The sequence below is a fragment of the Zosterops lateralis genome (genome assembly GCF_965231275.1).
Source record: "Zosterops lateralis genome assembly, chromosome: 2".
Classification (NCBI taxonomy): Eukaryota; Metazoa; Chordata; class Aves; order Passeriformes; family Zosteropidae; genus Zosterops; species Zosterops lateralis.
Genome location: NC_139763.1, coordinates 39681239 through 39700911, shown reverse-complemented (window position 1 = coordinate 39700911; position 19673 = coordinate 39681239). Strand labels below are relative to the sequence as shown.

Here is a 19673-nt window from a genome sequence, read left to right as displayed (position 1 = left end):
AGAACAGAGCCCAGAGTTTCAAACCGCCGACATCCTGAAACTGGGGACAGAGCCTGCAGCTTGGATGGGTTCCCTGCGAGGTCAGCACATTAATTTACATGCCAATACCCGGAGCGGTCAGTTCGCTGTTTTGGACCGAGAAGATCATCCCGGCCTGTGGAACACGGCAAACACTCTGAGTACCTAAGCATGGGAATGTGTTTTTCTACACTGAAAGGATGGTGAGAGAGAGAACGGGAAGAGAGAAAAGATGGGGTCTTGCGTGAGATCGTGAGGTGCCTATCCACAAAGGAAATGAGGGAACAGCTGCACAATGATCCTCTGTGAGGAGGGGAGAGGTGCCCAGGTCATGGCCCAGCACCGTCTCTTGGGAGTGCGACTGAGCCTGGAAGGGAGATGTTTATAAAGCCCCATTGGTGAGCAAGAGCATCCTCCCACTGGCAGGGGCCTCTGGTGTGGGAAGCCATCTTATGCCTTTGCCCCTGCTCCACAGAGGTGCCAAGGCAGGGGCTGCAGGCAGGATGAGCTCTGCCTCGGAGAGACCCAGCGGTGCCTCTCGGGCCTCACTGTGTGGCTGGCTGGGAGGGCCACTAGCTGGACATCCTGACAGAATTGAGGAGGCCACTCCAGCCAGCAGCTCCATAGCAGCATGTCTCCCTGGGATGAGTTAAGGTGCCTGAGCCCTGCAGCACCATGTGGAGAGGTTGCTGCAACATGATGCTCCTCAAACCTTGCTAAAAACCAAATAAGAGCACAGATGCTCAGGGAACAAAATGTGCTCTGCTGAACTGAGCCAAGCAGAAAAATCCAGGTATAAATCTAGGAACAGTGTCACATTACACTGCAGTATTTTTTCTCAAAAACTACATACATACTCCAGTCCAGCATGGATTAGCTACTAAAACACAAACCTCTGACCAATATGGCAGAAATTAAACATCAGAAAAAACCCAAGAGATTGTTTTTTTTTCAACACATGATTCCTGGGAAACTATGGGCTGCTTTAAAGGGTCAAAGAAAGGTAATTCATATGCATTTGATGCAACCACACAAGGATTTTCTACACAGAGCCATGCTTTGCTTGTGAAGTGTTAGTGGCCACCAGAAAAGGAGAGAGGAATGTTAAAACCAGCTGTACTGGAGGAGCCACCAGATCTAAATGCAAACATAATTTTAAATACTCCACCAGAAAGGGTACCAGATAGTGTGGGATAATGGCCAAGGACATTTGCTCTGAAGCAGAGTCATACAAATTTTGTGAGGTTCAGAAGGAACAACAGACAATGAAGTACATCTATACACACGGAAGTTACACTAACAGTAACGCTTTCTTATTTGTATGTATGCCACTAGGTAGCAATGGAAGGAGGAGAGTCCCTCCTTGACATTTAGAGGACCAGAACTGAGGTTACTAAAGGTGCATAGAAGCAAAAGTGGAGCTTTTTGCCTTTTTTTTTTTTTTTAAAAAAAAAAAAAAAAAAAAAAGAAGTCTTAGACCATCCTTTCAGTCTATGAATCAAATTTGTGGAAAAGCATAATATTTATACTAGTATGGTACTGGGACATACTAGCAACAAAATAAATCAGCTCAATAGGCTGCCCAGGGAACTGGTGGAGTCACCATCCCTGGAGGTATTTAAAAGATGTACAGATGCAGTGCTCAGGGACATGATTTAGTGACGGAGCTGGCAGTGCTGGGTTAACAGTCAGACTCAATCTTAAAGGTCTTTTTCTAAACTAAATGATTTTGTGATTGTATTCTAATTCACTACAGTTATTTTATTTGTCTTAGTAATTCAATGCAAGTCTTGCATTAGTTAGCTATCTGGGCAGTTTTACTTAATAAAAATATTTTAAAGTGAATTTCAGCTTGCAACTTAATACAAGTCAGAAGTAAAAACCCAATCTGTATCTCAGCAATTTATCTCTTCCACCATTTTCTAATATAATAAAAGGCAAGAAAATGCAAACCAAAACAGGACATCAAATCAAAACTATAAAGAACCATGAACAGAAGTATATAATTAACTTCAATCCCACTGAGACATATCACTTCTCTTTAGAAATTAGTAACAAGTTTACTACAGAACAAGTAAGTCACAGATCATCATGAAGAGAGAATTAATGAGTTATTTCAACTATCCTGGTGTTGATTTTTGCTCTGTAAGAGTGACTTGCAAATTCCTGCTATGAAGTCTGAAACATACCTCATGTCTTTCTTCAGCAACAGGGAATGCATCCTTATCTGAAAGTAAATACATTTACTGGCCTTCTATCTTCTACCCAGAAGAAACAAATACATATTCTGGGGACATCAAAAAAAGCCTGAAATTGCACTTAGCAAAGGCACTGGAGTATTTGCTTTCAAATCCATAAAATGTACTGACCAAACTCTCCAATATCCTCCTGCCTGGTAGAGTCAAAGCATGATAAGAAATCTCAAATTTGTATGCATTCTATAAAGGATCTGTTGAATTAAACGTTTATTTTCTGGTAAAGTGTGTTTTGGTCTCTGATGCAGAAGCAGGTTCTATAGCCTAACGCAACATTTAACACAGGTTTGTAAGATCTGTATTTACTGAAAAATGAGGAAAACCAGCTACATAACCCCTTAAATCTTCTCATGGAACCACAAGAGTCTCACAAGAATTACTGATGGAAATAATTCCCTATCTCTACACATACATTTGCAACTGCAGATAAAAACTATTTTGGTTTTATGATGACACATGTAGAATTTACTCTAATTCAAGGTCTCCTTGCCAGTTCTCCTTCCAGAATTCTTGAAAGGAAGCTTTAATGAAGGACATCTTATAACAGGGGTAAGACTGTAACAGGATTACACAATATTCATCTTAATTTATATGAGCCAATTATTTACAAATAAAATATTTACATAAATGAAAATAGCTTTAAACATGCTCTGCAGCCTCTCTTCAGTGACCTTTGAGAAAGAATTTCGGATAGTAACTTGATGAAGAAAGAAGAACAGAATTGAGTACTGGAAGTAAATGAGAAGGGGATTAATATGCAATGTGGTTCTGAATGCAAAAAAGCCAGGCCAGGGTCATTAAACAACCTACTCTGACAAGGATAACACAGTGAACTTGGAGTTCATTATTTAATAACCAGTGAAAACATCTCCAGACCAAGACATAGGGAAGGACTGTCTATGAACAAGGAATTAGTTAAGGGAAGATTATAATGGACTATATTAAAATAAGAAGTAATAAGCACAGACAAAAGTTACCAGTCATATTCCTCAGGAATCAACGTTGTTTTATTTCTTAGTGATCTTACTACAGTGATTAGCTGTGTGCCTACCACATCTGTGTGTGATGCATCCAGAAGAGCATCATCTGTGCCACAGCCACATGAGATGGCCTAAGAACTGTGTAATTGAAGTAAGATGGTTTTTAATGATACAAAGCGCAAGAACATGTGCTGGGGGACCACAGACAAGAACTTCTGGGGCACTCATCATTTGAAGGCAATAAAGGAATCAGAATCTCTCAAGCTGGAAGTGACGCATAAGAATCATGGAGTCTAACTCCCTGCTCCTCACAGGACTGCCTAAAGCTAACCCCATAAAACAAAGAGCATTGCCCAGCCTCTCCTCTATCTCTGACAGGCTTGGAGCCATGACCACTTCCCTGGGGAGCCTGTTCCAGTGGCCAGTCACCCTCTCAGTGAAGAACCTTTTCCTAATGTCCAGTCTGGACTTCCCTGTGTCATCCCATTTCCTCGTATCCTGTCCCTGGTCAGCACCTGCCCTCCACTGCCCCCCTTGAGGAAGCTGTTGGCTGTGATGAGATCCCCCCTCAGCCTTCTCTTCTCCAAGCTGAATGTACCAAGTGACCTCAGCCACTTCTTGTGAGCCTTGCCCTTGAGGCCTTTCACCACCCTGGTCACCCTGCTCTGGACACACTCTAATGGCTTTTGTGAAAGATTTTACTTCTACAAACCAAGTGGTTTCCATCTGTGATACACTTCTGCATCATGAGAGCATATAGAGCAGCTGAAAAGGACCTTTTAATTTTTTTTTTTAATTAGTATTCTACAGACATAAGTCTTTCAAGTTACTTTGTGTGCACATCAGAAGAAACTCACATACCTTAAGGAACTGAAATATCTAGGAGAGTGTCCAACTACACCTAGCCATCAATCTAGAGTTTATGCTGAGAAAACCAGCATGAATTAGGCAATATTACAATGTAAAATGTTCTGAATGCCTCGAGCTACATCTTAAGATGTGGCCAATTTAGGATTGGAGCAGGTCCCAGGCAAAGGTGATTAAGCCGCCATTATAAATTAACATATCATCCAACTAGCTTTAGTATCTCCCCACAACAGCCTCCTTCACACCCCAAATACAGGCCAAAAGTGAGAAAAGGGCATGGCTAAACTGGCAACATTAGCTGTCAACAGAGCTGACCAAAGGGGATGCACAGAACTCAGCATGGAAAGGGAAACTACCACTGTCCCCTGTCCATACTGTGGGACATGAGGGAGAAGTGAAAATGGGTCACATTTCTGCTTTCTTGGGGTATGCTGTGGAAATAAGAAAACAATTCATGCATGCTGCTATTTTATTGGGATCTCACCTTTCCAAATAGGTCCCAAATATCCAGCAGTATGTAGAGTATCCTCCAATTCACTTCCTCATGCTTTTTCAAATTTCAGTGTGAGTAAACACGGTAAGTAGGACAGGAACAGTAAGTCCCAAGACTTCTCTATCCTTCTAAGTGAAAAGTTTCCTCTTGCATTGGGATCAGCAGACATTTTCAACACACACCTCTCAGCACAAACTGATACACAATATAAAACCAACTGCTCCTCCTGTCAGCAACTTTGCTCCTACTAAAATAAATTTACAAGCACCACTTAGAATTTATTTTTATGCCACAAATAAAGAGAGCAGCCTCCAGCAGATACAATCAGCACCACACTTTTAAACACAGACTGCTTGCACTGAAAGGTCTTGGCTCATAGCAAATGAGCCAAGTTTTTAGAAGTAGTTCTGGATGAACACTGGTATACCCTCACATCAAATGCATTTGACAAAAAAAAAAAAACTGGAATAAGAAAGGATGATTTTACAGATTAACCAAAAATCATATTTTTGGAGTTAAAATGATGCTACCTGAAAAATATTAAAGATAAGCATTATTCACACAGTATTGAAAATGCACAAAACATTATTAAATAACTTCTTAGCCCAACTTGGCCATAGGAAGTTACATTTTAGCTCTTGAACAAATGTGTCACTGCCCTCCTAGTGCCACTCTCCCCACCCAAATACTGTGCCGTACAGCAGACTTCAGCAACTCCCAATGCCCACACACAGGAATAATGTTATTATTCTGAACAGAATTTCTCCCAGACTTGACAGTATCTAGGGACATCTGGAAATCTCAGTTAATTTCACTTCTGCATTTCTTGAGCAAACACTCACTTAGTGATGCTAATTAACTGAGGAAAAATTAAATAATATAATTAGAGAGCCAGATGTAAATCAAGAAACAGTACATTACTTAAAACACAGAAAGAAGAGGAATCATAAGACATTTTGTCTTTTTGATATGGTTTAAAAAGACAGGTAATGGTCAAGTAACTTCTGACTTTCACCACATGAACATTTCTTTCAAAATAGATGAATTATTGGCAAATTACAAACCCTCACTAGCTCACCATTTACCTCACAGTAACTATCAATTAATAAAGGCATGCTTCAGAATTCATAATGGATTACATTTTTTACTTTCAACACCTGGTGTCACCAGAATAACACCATATATTTCTAAAACGCTCTGCAGTAGTGTGTGTGTGTGCTTTGATTTTAGGGCAGCAATACTTCAAAGGAAGTGGAATTGTAGAAAATTATGGCAAGTCATGCACAGAGATTATTTTTTTTTGTTAATTGAGACATTATCAGTTAACTGACAATGGCAGGTCATTTAAAAAATGAGGCTCGAAGTGTCTAAAAGCCTTTATCCCTTAGGCAAGGTCAAAAAAGGCCTGAACAAAGTGAACATTTTGCTTTATTTCAGCATTTCGAGCAAGCAAAAGCCTAAACCTTTTTCTGCAAAAACACTTTAACTGGTGATTTCTGCTACAGCAGAATTTTGCTAATTGCAATCAATTTTTGCAGGGGCTAATCACTACCTTTCTGTCTAGGGCTGTATTAATTGGTTATTATTACAGTTCCCCTGAGAATAGAAAGAGGGGAGCAATTTTGATTGATTATTGCTTTGAGCTCCTTGGATCCCCACGACACTAAATAAAAAGTTAAATATCAAAGAAGATTTAATTAATTTCAGTCTCTCCTTCTTTCTACTCTATCAGCAAAATAGAGCAGATAAAAATTGACAAATTAAAGGGAAATGAAAAGAGTCAGAACTGGTGACCCTGTATTTTTTTAATGAGAAAGTACATGCATTTATTTGCTCTAATCTTTAGATAATGGGCATAGGAAAATGAAAACTTTCTCAGCTTTTGATGCTTATTCCAAAGCCCAGATGGAGTTATGGCTGGCAGTGAGATTAACTGGTATAAGATTTAAGTTGTGTTGTGTTTTTCTTTTAATATAGCATTTCAAATAAATCAGTGAAAGAATCCTGAACTCTTGGGGGGAAAAAAGTCATAAGCTTGTTATACAAGAAAGATAGAAAATACTGTATTGTAAGATACAAATGCAGTATTTCAGAATCAAAAGGTTTAGGAGTCTCTATTTTGGCAGAAAATTCTGTATCAGAAAACAAAGAAATATGTGATCAAGATATTTATAATTAATTTTGTAAAATCTTACTCAGATTTACACTTTGACTAACTATGCATGGGTTTCCTGCAGCAGACTTCCCAGAAGTCATATTGTCTTTCAATATTTTTTCAGTTAAGACAGAAGCACTTCCACAGGTACAAGTTTTCAGGACTTCAAAGCTAGAAGAGAAAAGCTAACCCTGATACAGGAATTATTTTCAGGTGAGTGCATTTCCAGGCTCCATAGACAATGTTTGCAGGAGATCCCTATGTGCCTGCAAGGCATTTACTACCTCTAAGCTGATCTGTGGGGCCAGCTTTTTGATGACAGGCTTCCAAATCCCCTAAAAGGAAGTTAGGCAAGCAATACAACCTTGAATAATAGTATCAAAAAACATCAATCCATATAAAGAATAAAAGAGTCATGGAAAGCAGGAAAAAAACTTAAGCCTAAGAAAAGGGATGCAAGTCATTAAGAAAAAGCAGCTCCTCTCCTCAATGCTTGATTTAAACAGATGTTAACATAAATTAGTAATTTTTAAAAGAGACAGCCTAAGTCTGGTGGGTTAACCAAGTTAGACAGGTTTTACAGGCAGGTTTTGTTTATTATAACACCACCGCTTGTTCACTTCAGCATTTCAGAACAACTTCCCCCCCAAACAAACAAACAAACAAACAAAACCAACACCCCAAACCAAACACCAGTAGTTTTCTGTAAAACAAGGTGTTAATTATTTTAGGCCCCTTATCCCTTTTTAAAAGGGGAAAAAAATAAAAAAGACCTTAGAGGATCTTTTTTCTCCCAAAAGATACAAGTATTCAGTGGTCACTGACTCAGAATGTGCTTACATGCACGGGAGCAGAAGGACAACTGGTAAAGTAACAACAGGTCACAAAGGTTTAGCTGAGCAGTGGCCTGATGACCACAGAAGACTGCCCAGGCAGACCTAGGAGACACCACCTGGATGGAGATACACAATTTCCAATGTCAGCTCCTATGGAAGAAAGAAGGGACGAAGACCTTTTAGTAATAAAACCTAATATTTAGAATGCACACAGAGGCAGTTTCCCATCTCTACCACTGGTAAGATGTGCAGATGCTGAAAAGAAATCATCTGTCTTGATCCATACTAGTTACTTTGTCTTGACCTTGATAGAACTTTTGACACTGATAATGCTCATGACATTCCCACAAGCTAGCTAGAAAAACATGATTTAACAAGAAATGTTGGTATTTAGACAAAAAAAACCCCAAACAATCAAAACCTCCAAAACTGGTTAGAAAGACTAGTTAATATTTATCAGAGGTTAACCTCAAATTGGACATGTGCTCAGGATTTGTTATGTTAATTCCAGTACTAGAGAAGCAGCAATAATGAAAATACTGAATGATGTGCACAAAGCTAATGAGACAGTCACAAGCCCCTGTACAACTGCTGCTCTGCAGCAGCCGTTCAGGTAAGGCCAGAACAAAATTCTAAGATTGTGCCAGGAATAACCAACCACATAAACAAAATCTGGGGAGAGATTGGTGTTACAGCATTTCCACAGAAAGAAATTTGACAGTTATAATGATCATGAACTCAGCAAGAGTCAACAACTGGTTGAGCTGGAGAAAATATCCTGCTCTAATCCGGCCACAAATTGAGTAGTACGCCCAGCTTTGAGCACTACACATAAAGAACTGCTATCAGCTGGACAAAGAGAGCAATCATAGGTCAGGAAACCAAAACCTACAGAAGAAAATAATAAAAATGAAGAGCCTGTACTGTGATCATTTCTTTTAGAGAAAATAGCATTGTGCCTTTAAGAATATGAAAGCATACTGGAAGAGAAAGCGGCTGTAAGCTTTTTTCCACATGTGCTTTGACAGAAGATCCAATAAGCTCAAATTCTGAAGATGGACATTAGAAAGACTGTCCACCTCCTGATAAGCACGGTGCCTAGGATGAGCATATAGATAACTAGGAAAGTTAGGAATCCTTCACTACTGTATATTCTCAATAGCAAGACAGCAAACCTCTATCAGAAATAACACTGCTGCTGCCAAAGTTGCCTTTTGCCAAGAAAATCGATGAGACAATCTCTCAGTCCTCCTTTAAAAGTAAACATAAAAGGCAGTTTGAATCATGTGCTATACATGGAAAGGAACACTGGACTCATGGAGACTGCAAGAGACCGATTCCAAGGTCTAGTCAGTAGATTCCTGCTACCTCAAGGAGAGGTTTCTATCCCACCCCCTGTCTATAGATGGTACATTATTGTACCATCTTGATTTTTTAGATTTACTTTCCCAAATAGTAATAAGCCTGAAAAGCAAATGAAATGCTGGATTCCCACCCCTTCTTACTCCATGCAGTGCCTCCTAAATACACTCAGAGATATAATCCTGAGGTGCTACACTGAGTGCTTTATGACCCTATGAATTTTGCATTGCTTTCTGCACTGTGATCTAGCTTCAAAAGCCCAAACAAGACCAAATGGGACATGGGTTAGAGCCCTGGGGACAAAGAGCATGAATCTAATTTTTCTACTTCCTAGGAGATCACACAATCATAGCATATGCTGAGTTGGAAGGGGCTGATCAGGATTCTCAAGTAGAACTCCCAGCCCTGCATGGGACACCCCATTTGAGCTTTGCCCAAACACTTTGTGAACTCAGACAGGCCGAAGACTGTTGTCAGTCCTGCAGCTGGCTTTGGCTGTATCTGGCACATGCAGGGTATGACTGGCTCAAAGGCCAAGCAGGCCAGCCCAGCCAAACATCCTCGGCTGATAAAAGCACTGAAAGAAGGCAAAGTGCAAACACAACCAAAGCCTCTGACACCACAGCCTCAAGTACAAGTGTACATCCTGCACCTGTACCATTCCCACTCAGAAACTACTGCTCCCATGTAGAAAGATACATGCACTTGTGCCTTGAGGCTTCCAAGGCAGCCATCCTGGTTTACATATTATACATAAAGACCACTTTAAATCTGAGTCCACAAAATAGACACAACCAGGAGAAGGGTTGTTTTCCATCTCAAAACCTGCTTTTAGATACAAATATGACAGATTTTAATCCCAAGCAGTTCTGAAATAACTGCTATTTAATAAAGATTTTAAAAATATAAATTATGTTTTGTTTATAGGCCTATAGGTTTTGTTTAATGATAGCACGCTGGTAAGATACATCACTTTGATATGGAACAATTAAAAATCTATAAGCTCACATAGTTTTCCTCTAAGATTCTGATGTGGCAACTGTAGATATGAGACACTGCTATTTTTCTAGACATACAATAAACAATTTTACACACACATTTGTTTACCCACTGCATATGTGATTCACAGGTGAACTGCTGCATGTGCATGTGAGTGTAATCTACAGCAGTGTCACAGGTTTTATCAAAAAGAACAATGTAAGCTAGTACATGTTTCTTAGACAACTAAGTGATTGTATCATGGTAGCTCAGAAAACATGCTACAAAAGCTGCATCTGCAGTAGCTTTGCTCACAAGACAGAAATAATGAGAGTTGGGATCCAAGCAGAGCTGTCTAAGTAAACACTACACTTGTGTGTCCTGTTAGTACTGTAGAGTGTTTCCAGATCACAAAAGTAGAAGATTACTGGGGAGTTTATTCTCATTAAGAGATAAAAATTATCAAGCTTAAGAGTGACTGTTCCACTGTCATGAAAATATTTCCTAACACTTTTCTCTAATGAAACTCCCAAAGCATCATTACTACCTTAGTAAAAACTCAGCTGATAATGTAGTTGTGCTGACGGCTTAATGAGCTGGCACAGAGAACCAGAGAGGGGTGGGGGCAGATGTCAAAGAAATAATCTGTCTCATATATCATCTCAAAAATTAGCCCAATAGATTAAGTTTTGACCTTCTAATGTCAAACTAAGTTACCTGATGTGGCAGGAGGGTCATGAAAAACAAATTATCCTAAAGGAAATGTCATCTGTTCCTTCCTTCTAGTACCATACCCACCAGGTCTGGTGTCTGCTGCATCAAAACATCTGGTTGCAACAACACTGATGATCAACCTCAAAATCTCCCCAAAAAAGTGCCCCAAAACCAATCAAAATGTTTGACAAACCTAGTACTGATAGGTCAACCATGGACTTGATAATTTTCTCAGTCTTACGACTGAGAGCACAAAGTTATTATATCAAAAGAATAACTACACTTAAAATTCAAAACTGAACTGGATCGCCATGTCAATGAATAATCACTTCCTGAGGTCACAGTAAGACTGCAATGATAATAAACCTCTGCTAAAGACAGCTAAAATACAGAGCCTGATTTGAATTTCCACCTAAACCAATATTGAAACAGAAATTACAAGACATATAGACTATGTCAAGACATATAGATTAGACTAATATGACAAATTAAGGAGATTAAATTATTGTCTTGCTATACAGAAATCAGGAAGAAAATTTTTAAGTTCATCCTGTACAAAATTAAAGATACTTGATGCTCTCCATTAATAAACTGTCACTAAGCGTACTTAATTAAAAGATATAATAACTACTAGCAGTAAAAGAACAGACTAGATGAACAGATGGATCCAGATATATTTTGACCTAAATTTCTTCATATTTTGACAAGATAAATAAAGGTAAATATAAATAAGCAGAGGAGGGAGAGGAATAACCAGCCAGTCAGTAGATCTCAGTAAGGAGTCTCATACTGCAAAGATGAAAAAAACACTATCAAATCCTTTTCTTTCTCTGCTCATCTCCTTGTCTTCTCAAAGATGCTTCGTTTCTGTTAAGCAGGTTTCCTGTCACTTCCCATAACCACTTACATATTCACCTTACTGAGACATTAATCATGCCTGGAACTCAAATAATGAAATAAGGCCCACTGCCTCAGGACAGTTTAATCAAAAGAAATAAATCATTAATCTCTTATATAATTTAAATCGCTTAAAGGTTGATTTTCTTTTATGCTCATCTCTCTTGAATTTGACCCCTGCTAGAGATAACAGTTAAGAGAACTGTTTCTATCTACAGAGTTCACAGAAGGCAAAAGATTCTTCTTTCTGAGCCGTTCATTTCACCTTCCCTTTGGGCACTCTCCCCATCCAGCCAGTTACTAAGTATGTAACTTTGTGTTACTTATCATGTTTGAAATGAGCTTCAGAAAGCTTCAGCAAGATTTGGCCTGTGGCTGGATTCATATCCTGAAATTTTTCATAGCAGGTATACTTGAACCACACCACAGCGAAGACTGCAGCCTTGGAGCAGGTTAGTGGTTTGATGTGTGAAATGTGTATGTGCATGGTAAGCATCCTGCTGGGATTTATTCCCTACGTAATTTTCAGCTAAGGCAAAATCAAGCCTGGGGCTCTGCTTCATAAGCTGTGTTGAAACATTCCTCTCCATTCATATAGTTTCTCAGTTATTTATACATTTTAGTAATACAGTGCAGGCTCAGTGCAGTCTCATCTAAATTTAATTTAGTTGCTCTCCTATGCCCATGTTCCCTCCTAATACCAAGTCTCCGCACCTCACAAGCAGCACCTAAGTTTCGAAGCATTGCTTCACAGCACATGAAGCCACACTCCATGCATGTGCTGTATTCCATCTCTTCTCAGTGAAAACATTCTGGAACACTGAGCTCAGATTCCTACTCACTCATTCCACAGAAAATCTAAGTTTTGATGGCTTCACTAAAAACTGCCTCAAAGAAGATCAATAGCAAGTGATATGCACTCAAACCTATCTGAAAGATGACATTCATTCCAAGATTATGTCTTCTACACAGTAATTTTTAGTAATCTTTTCGCCCCACTTTCCTAGCCTCTGTAGGCTTGTCCCATCCTCTTCAGAGCTCTTATTGTGCTAGAAATAAGTTTGGGCCTAAGATGTTCTTCAAGCCACAGTTTCTGTTGAGCACCTGTGCAGGTATGCAATTGGGGGAATAAAGAACTCTAATACCTATTATCCTCCTTCCATTCCTGTCAATAAAATCAAGACCACCACATCTCCGCTGATAATCATGGCAAGTATATATTTTTTTCATCCCTCATCTGATCATCTGCATCCAAACTATTATTGCTGAAAACTCTTTTCTCCAATTGTCTTCAGTTCTTCTACCCACATATTCTGGTGAGTTTCTCTCTCAACTAGTCCTGTCTTCTGATCTCTGAGATAAAAAATCTGAATCTAGTAATTTTCTCTTAAATTTGTTATAATGGATGCTTATGCTATTAAGTCCCTTCTCTAGACTCCTAACATTTCTCCTTTTTTTCCATGAGCTTTTCACAAAACTTATGAAGAAATTTCCATTTTCCCCCAAGTTAAAACACTAACAAGAACCTGTTGCCTCACTACAGATTTACATCCTCTCAGTCCAGGTGAGCTAGGTTGGCTAAATCCCCACAATGAGTGCATATTCCAGCATTCCCTTCACATATTGCCATCATGCAGTTTTTGTTACCCCTTAAGCAGAAGGAAAATACAAAAAAAGCAGAGGCCAAAAGAATGTAATCACAGAAGGGAGGCAAGAGTTAGGCAAGAGGACATCACTAGGTCTACCTGTCATTAAAAACCACTGCAAACAACATTCCTCCAACAGAAAACCAGAACAAGACCTTTATTTCTCACTCACTACTTACAGTCTCACTTCCAAGATCATTTTTCTTAGCAATGTTTTGAATAAAATTGGTTTGTTTCTATTTTTCTTCAAGCTTTCAGGACTACTGTATATGCGGACTGGGACTCTTCTGATGGGAAATAATCAAACTTGTTACCTTTGATTTCTAGTGAAATTCACACATTCTAAGATCTAACCAAGAACAAAACTGTTGCTTACAGAACTTGCAGTGGACAGAATCCAGAGACAATCAAAATGACATACTGATTTTAGTGGTAAAATTCAGTGTCCATAACTAACGAACCCTAGCTTAGTTTAATGTGCAAATTAAACAATAAACACTTGGGTTCAATTAAAAGAATTCAGAAAGAATGCCATTAATAGCCTCTGATGAGCCAGAGGGTGGCATTCACCTTGCTTTAATTTCCTGCAGTTCAGAATCTAGGTTGGTCACTAAGGCTTCACCAGTTGGTGTAAAGAGATTTGAGGTCCATCTCTTGTCAGCAACTACAAATGAAACTCACATTTCAAACACAAATCTGTCATCATGGAAAGTAGACTAAAGAAGGGGGCAGCGCTGAGTACAAACTCGTAATTCTTATTATACTGTGTGTTAGCAGAAACAATAGAACTTTAATTATTGGAAGTCCTGCACACAAACTGGCCTGTCCACCAGAAGGCAAAATGTATTAACTTCACGTATTTCACAAGATGTGTAGGCAGCATGTAGTACCTGAGATGCAAAGGTGGCAGGAGAGGTACAGGATAAAACCCAGGATATCACAGAATGGGTCAATTTGAAAGGGACCACAGGTCTCACTTCCCTGCTCAAGCAGGCTTATCCTAGGGCACATTTTACAGGATTGCAACCAGGTTTTCAGGTAACCCCAGTAAGGGAGACTCCACAACCTCTCTAGTCAGTCTGTTCCAGTGCTTGGTCACCTGCACAGTAAAGAAATTCATCCTTATGTTTAGGAGGAATTTCCTGTACATCAGTCTCTGATCGCTGCCTCTCGTCTTATTGCTCAGCACCACCGAGCAGAACCTGGCTCCATCCTTTTGGCACCCTCCCTTCAATACTTACAGACATTGATGATGTCCTCCCTTAGATGTCTCTTCTCCAGGGTAAACAGGCCCAGATATGGAGAGATACGAGAAGCTATACAAGATTTGAGTCCAGATCAGGTGTAAAAAAAGTATTCTGGAGAAGAGAGAAGTCTTTTATACTAACATTCCAAAACTCTACTGAAACTGTGCATGGTATTTTACCAGAAAGTAACATAATGCCAATGAACATTCCTAACACTTCTGGAATACTAAGTAAACAGCAAGACTTCTAGACATGATGAGGAATTACTATCTACATCTGCTTCCTCACTAAAAGGAGAGCTACAACCCTGACTGCTGATGGAGCCAAGACTCAGCCAGAAGTGTAGTACAGCAGTCAAGATGATACTGTTTGGGATCCATGTTTCCTCTGACATCTCAATGATTTACCTTACACATCCTAACCTTAGGACTCATGAATATAGCTTGCTGAACAAAGCAAGCAGGCAAGGCAGCAAGCACCCTGCACTGTATTAATGGGAACACAACCAGCAGATTATGGGGAGTGACAATCTCCCTTTACTTGACACTCATTAGACCACACCTACAATACTGCACCCACTTTGGGGCCCAAAACAAGAAAAAATATGGACAAATTGCACTGCATTCAGACAGTCATGGGGCAAGACTGTGGAAAGAGCCTTGTGAAAAGAAGCTCTCAGGAAACAGCCTTTACAACTTGAGAAGAGATGGCTTTCGATTGACCTAATAGGAGTCTTCCCATACCTGTGGCTATCCAGGAAAAACAAGACAGGGCCTTCACAGCAGTGCATGCCAGAGTTGAAAAGCAATAGGTATAAATCAAAATCAACCAACTTGATTAAAGGAAAAGGGTTCTCATGATACAGACAAAAATTGAAGTAAGTTTCCCAGAGGTGTTGTGTAGTTTCTATACCTACAGGTTTTCAAGACACGTTGGATAAAACACTGAGCAACCTGGTCTGGCCACACAAACAATTTGGAAATTGCAAATGCACTGAGTAATGAGGTTGGATGAGTGACTCCCCATGTCCCTTCCAACTTGAATTTTGCTGTGATAAAAGTTGTGGGCTGCATCAGGCTAGACAAAATGAGGGGAGAGAAAGAAGATAAAGAGACTCACAGTTACTCTGGTATTATCTGATAGCATGCATTTTCCAAATTGTAGCATTGTTCTAATACAGCTACTCTGACACAGCTGAAGCCTGCTTCAGCACAGGTAGGGTGATCTCCCTTTTATTTAATAGCAATCCACAGCACTGGAAAAAAAAGCAGTGCTTGAGAGAAAGGATGAGAAAATGGATGAGAAAAAGCAATTCTATGTGACCAAGAACTTCTGTCAGAATGTCAGTAATACAATGGTAACTTTGGCTGTTAGTAAAGGTCATGAGCAATTACAGTCAAAACACTGCAAAGAGAGGTTGTTATGTAGGTAATTCCAAAGGAAAAGAGGTGTCTTGTAAGACAGAGAAATCAGGAGTGACAGTGATATCGAATTTGTTTTCTCAAGATGTTAAGAGCAAATAGCTGACACACTTAAAGAAATCACAGTGGCCAAGAATCTTAATGTAAAGGCCATTCTTCAACAACACTGTAATGGCAAATCAATAGGACATGATATTACCCTGGTACAATCTGTCCTTCTTTAACATTAATTGGAAGAGGGGAAAAGAGATCTGTATCTGACATGGTCCATAAAATGTAATTAAACCTTTGCAGTGAAAAAGAGCAAAAAATTCTGGATAGCTATGGATTCTGGGTTAAGACCAGTGATTTACTACTGCCTGAACCGTTCAATTTCTAAAGAAAAAAGGTATTAAACATCCCCTTTAGAAAGACAGAATGGAAAGGGTATTACACTTGCTAACTCAATGACATGACTGGGTCCATCCATTTCCCCTGTCTCTTACTCAATTATCTATGTAATACTTACCCTTTCTGTCAGAATACTGCAATATATCTATGAAAGATGAGAAAACAAAAGGTAGCATCAGTTCATATAGAAAATGTGTTCTGCTACAGCACACACTCTCTGCTTAAGAAGTTCACATCACTTAAAATGTCATTCAAGTTTCGCATTCAATTCTACTTAAAAGAGTTATGAAAATTATTTGACCTGGTTCAAGTTCAAAGAACTTTTAGAGTATGAGAAACATACAAGAAGACTTGAATAGGAAAAGTGCATTGCTCTGAAAATGAAATGACAAAAAACTAGAGTGAAATGTAGCATCTTTTTTTTCTACCAATGGTAACTATTAATAGCATTCATGATTACATAGAAAAATAATTTGGCTAATCCATTAGAGAGTAAAAGTGTACCAGAGCTGGCAGCATAAGGCAAATGCCACGACATACCCTGGGAATTTGCTTTCTTATTTCACTCCATGACACCCCTATGACTTTACCTTTGTGCCTATACTTACACTTGCATATTCACAATGTAGATCAGGCAGTCACAAAACCTAATTTCACTGAAGTTCCCCAAGAACAAACACAACCATATAAACAAGAGAAGCAGAACTGGCAAAACCCATGGTTACATGAGCTGTCAGATGAAACTAATTTCCAAGAGGAAACTTCCTTTAAAATAGACAGTTGGGTTACTATTGGGAGTTATGAGAATGTACAGACAGACTTGGAGTAATGTTGGTTGGATGGGACCTTTGAAGGTCACCTAGCCCAGCCTCCCACTCAGAGCAGGGCCAAAGCCAATGCTCGATGACACTTTCCAAGGGAAGAGGCTGTGCTCAGCAGAACAGTGGGTGGCAGAGACAGCAGGATGTCTGGTGCAAATCAGGCCTTGCTTGTGCCCTCTACTCTCCAGAGGCACCTAGATTTCCATGTCAAACATCAGCCAAGGAAAGCATGAACTGACATGGTAAGCCCTTCTAAAGCATAAAAAGACGCTGCAGTAAATAAAGCACTCCAAGCACTATTTCTATGCTGAATGATAGGAGAAAATAAGCAACAGAAGACAAATGACATGTATAAAGTCACCAAAAAGAAAAGCTATGAGTAGATGACATGACACGTACCGACAACATGACATGCTTTCTTCCGTGATGGAGCGGAGATGTGTTCAGTATTCCAGTGGTCTCAAAACAAACTCATGAACAAGCTCAAAGAAACTCGCTTGCAAAGCTGATGGCAGAAAACCACGCTAATTTGGAAAGTGAGGAGCAAACAGGCTGCAAGAACCCAAGGAAAATGAAGTGTGATGCACATATCAAGTAGTTAATATTTGTCAGCAGTTGGGTACAGATTTAAAAACATTAGCAATGCACGGAAAGGCCATTTTTTGTTTTGTTTAACATGTAACCTCTTTGAAAATTAAAGTTTTGAGACAGACGGTAAAAGACACATCTGTTCTGTTTAGCATTTATTTAACCATGGCAGGAGAAAGCTGTTCTACACTTAGGTAACAAGACATGTTAGTGTTTCTAAGACTTTGATAGCTATGATGGAGCGAGGGCAGGAGATGAGTTAAAGATAAATACTGTAGAGACAGTCTAAGTTTCTAGGACTTCTCTCAAGAGGAGGGGAGAAAAATGATGAAAATTTGCCTATGTTTTGTTGAGAGATGTGAAATTGAAAGCCTCTCTTAATGGCTTTTGTCACACAATGAACAACTTTAATTGTCAAGAAATTGCTTTTCCAGGTTGACTGCTTAAGCTAGAGAGTATATAAAACAAGTCCACTCCTCACAGAGCTCTACATTAAACAACTTGGTCATGGAGATATTTACAGTTGTGCCACTGTATGTTCAGCTCTATAGAAGTTGCTACCTTGATATTTTCAAAGCATGGCAAAAATTACAGAACCAGCAAATTAAAAAACACCTGAAGCAAAAAATGAAGAAGTTAATTGTCTGGAATTAACACAGATATGACTAAATGAACCTTAACCCGAACCCAAAAGACTTAATGTAACTCTATAATGGAAAAGGATACAGAATAGATGGCGGACGAAATTATAGCAAAATGAAAAGTCAAGGCAGATTAAAAAAACAAAAAAAACAAAAAAAAAAAACAAAAAAAAAAAACAAAAAACAACTCCCTCAAATATTCTGGTCCAAGCAATGCAGGCAAAAAGATAAGTGTTCTGAAATGTTATTTTGTAAGGATATACAGTCATGGAATGATTTGTGTTGGAAGGGGCTTTAAACCATCCATTTTCAAGCCCTACCGTGGGCAGGGGCACCTTCTGTTAGACTCTGCATCTATGATACCTGAACTCTTTCCTTTCTCTTTCCCCTCTGGTTTAGGTATCAGCTCTTCACATACCCATCACTAACCCATTACAAGGGTAAAGGTATGTTACTAAAAGGAATATTTGGATCATAATGAACACTCTTGTTTGGAGGATGCGCCCGAGCACCTGGAGAACGCAAGGTGATCCCCCCTTGGCCGGTGCAGCGCCAGGGACAGCTCTCCCTGCACTGAGCTGTATCACCCACGGGCTACCCCTCGCACCCTGAGGCGCTGCCGTGCCCTTGTCCCACGGGCACCCGCGTCCCGGCGGGGAGCCCTGAGCCGCCCGCGGCCGCGGTGCCGCCACAGGGCCAGGCCGGGCCGGGCCGGGCCGGGCCGCAGGGCGCTCCCCGCAGGGCCGCACCGCGGGCACAGCCCGGCCGCCCCCGGCCCTCCCGCAGCCCCTGCCGGCACCGCCGCCTCCCCCCGGCGCTGCCCCGCGGCGCCACCTGTGGCGAGAGCGGCCCGGCCCGGCCTCGGCCCGGCCGCCCCGCCCCGCTCTGCCCGGCGCCCTTCGGGGCACTCACTCGCCAGCGCTGCCGCTGCCTCCGACCCTCCGCTACCGCCTGCGGCCTCCGCCTTCTGCCCGGCCCGGGGCGCCTCTCCGGGGAATAGGAGCGGGGCGGAGCGGGGCGCGGGGCGGCGCCTGCCCGCGCTCCCTCCCCTGCAGACGGGGTCAGCTGGGTGCTGGCCGGAGCCGCCCGGCTGCCAGGGGACGGGACGGGACGGATCGTGCTTGGCGGGAGCGCGGGCAGGGCGGCGGGCCGGGAGAGCCGGGACACCCCGCGCCGCCGCCAGAGCAGGAGCAGCGCCCCGCGCCCCCGGCAAGGGCCGCTCCCAAACCCGCGCCGGGCCTCGCCTCCTGCAGGCCGCGATCAACCTGCGTCAAGTAGGGCAACACTGGGCAGCCAGTCTGGCCTTGACTGAACCTTTAAAAAACCCCTTGTTTCATAAACGCTGTTGACTACTCTGTAGAAAG

The 19673-nt window shown here is 40.9% G+C and overlaps 1 protein-coding gene across 3 annotated transcripts in view; it reads right to left on the bottom strand.

Moving 5' to 3' along the window:
• GGACT (gamma-glutamylamine cyclotransferase) overlaps positions 1 to 19385 on the bottom strand; it is a 28112-nt gene extending 8727 nt beyond the window's left edge. The window contains exons 1-3 of one of the 3 annotated variants that reach the window (XM_083884836.1): positions 19222 to 19385; positions 17480 to 17632; positions 16378 to 16404 (exon numbers count right to left, since the gene is read on the bottom strand). The gene's annotated coding sequence lies outside the window, so the exon portion shown is untranslated. The remainder of the gene's footprint in view (positions 1 to 16377; positions 16405 to 17479; positions 17633 to 19221) is intronic. The other 2 variants (XM_083884837.1, XM_083884835.1) reach the window with 2 other exon arrangements.
• Between the last annotated feature and the right edge of the window lie 288 nt (positions 19386 to 19673).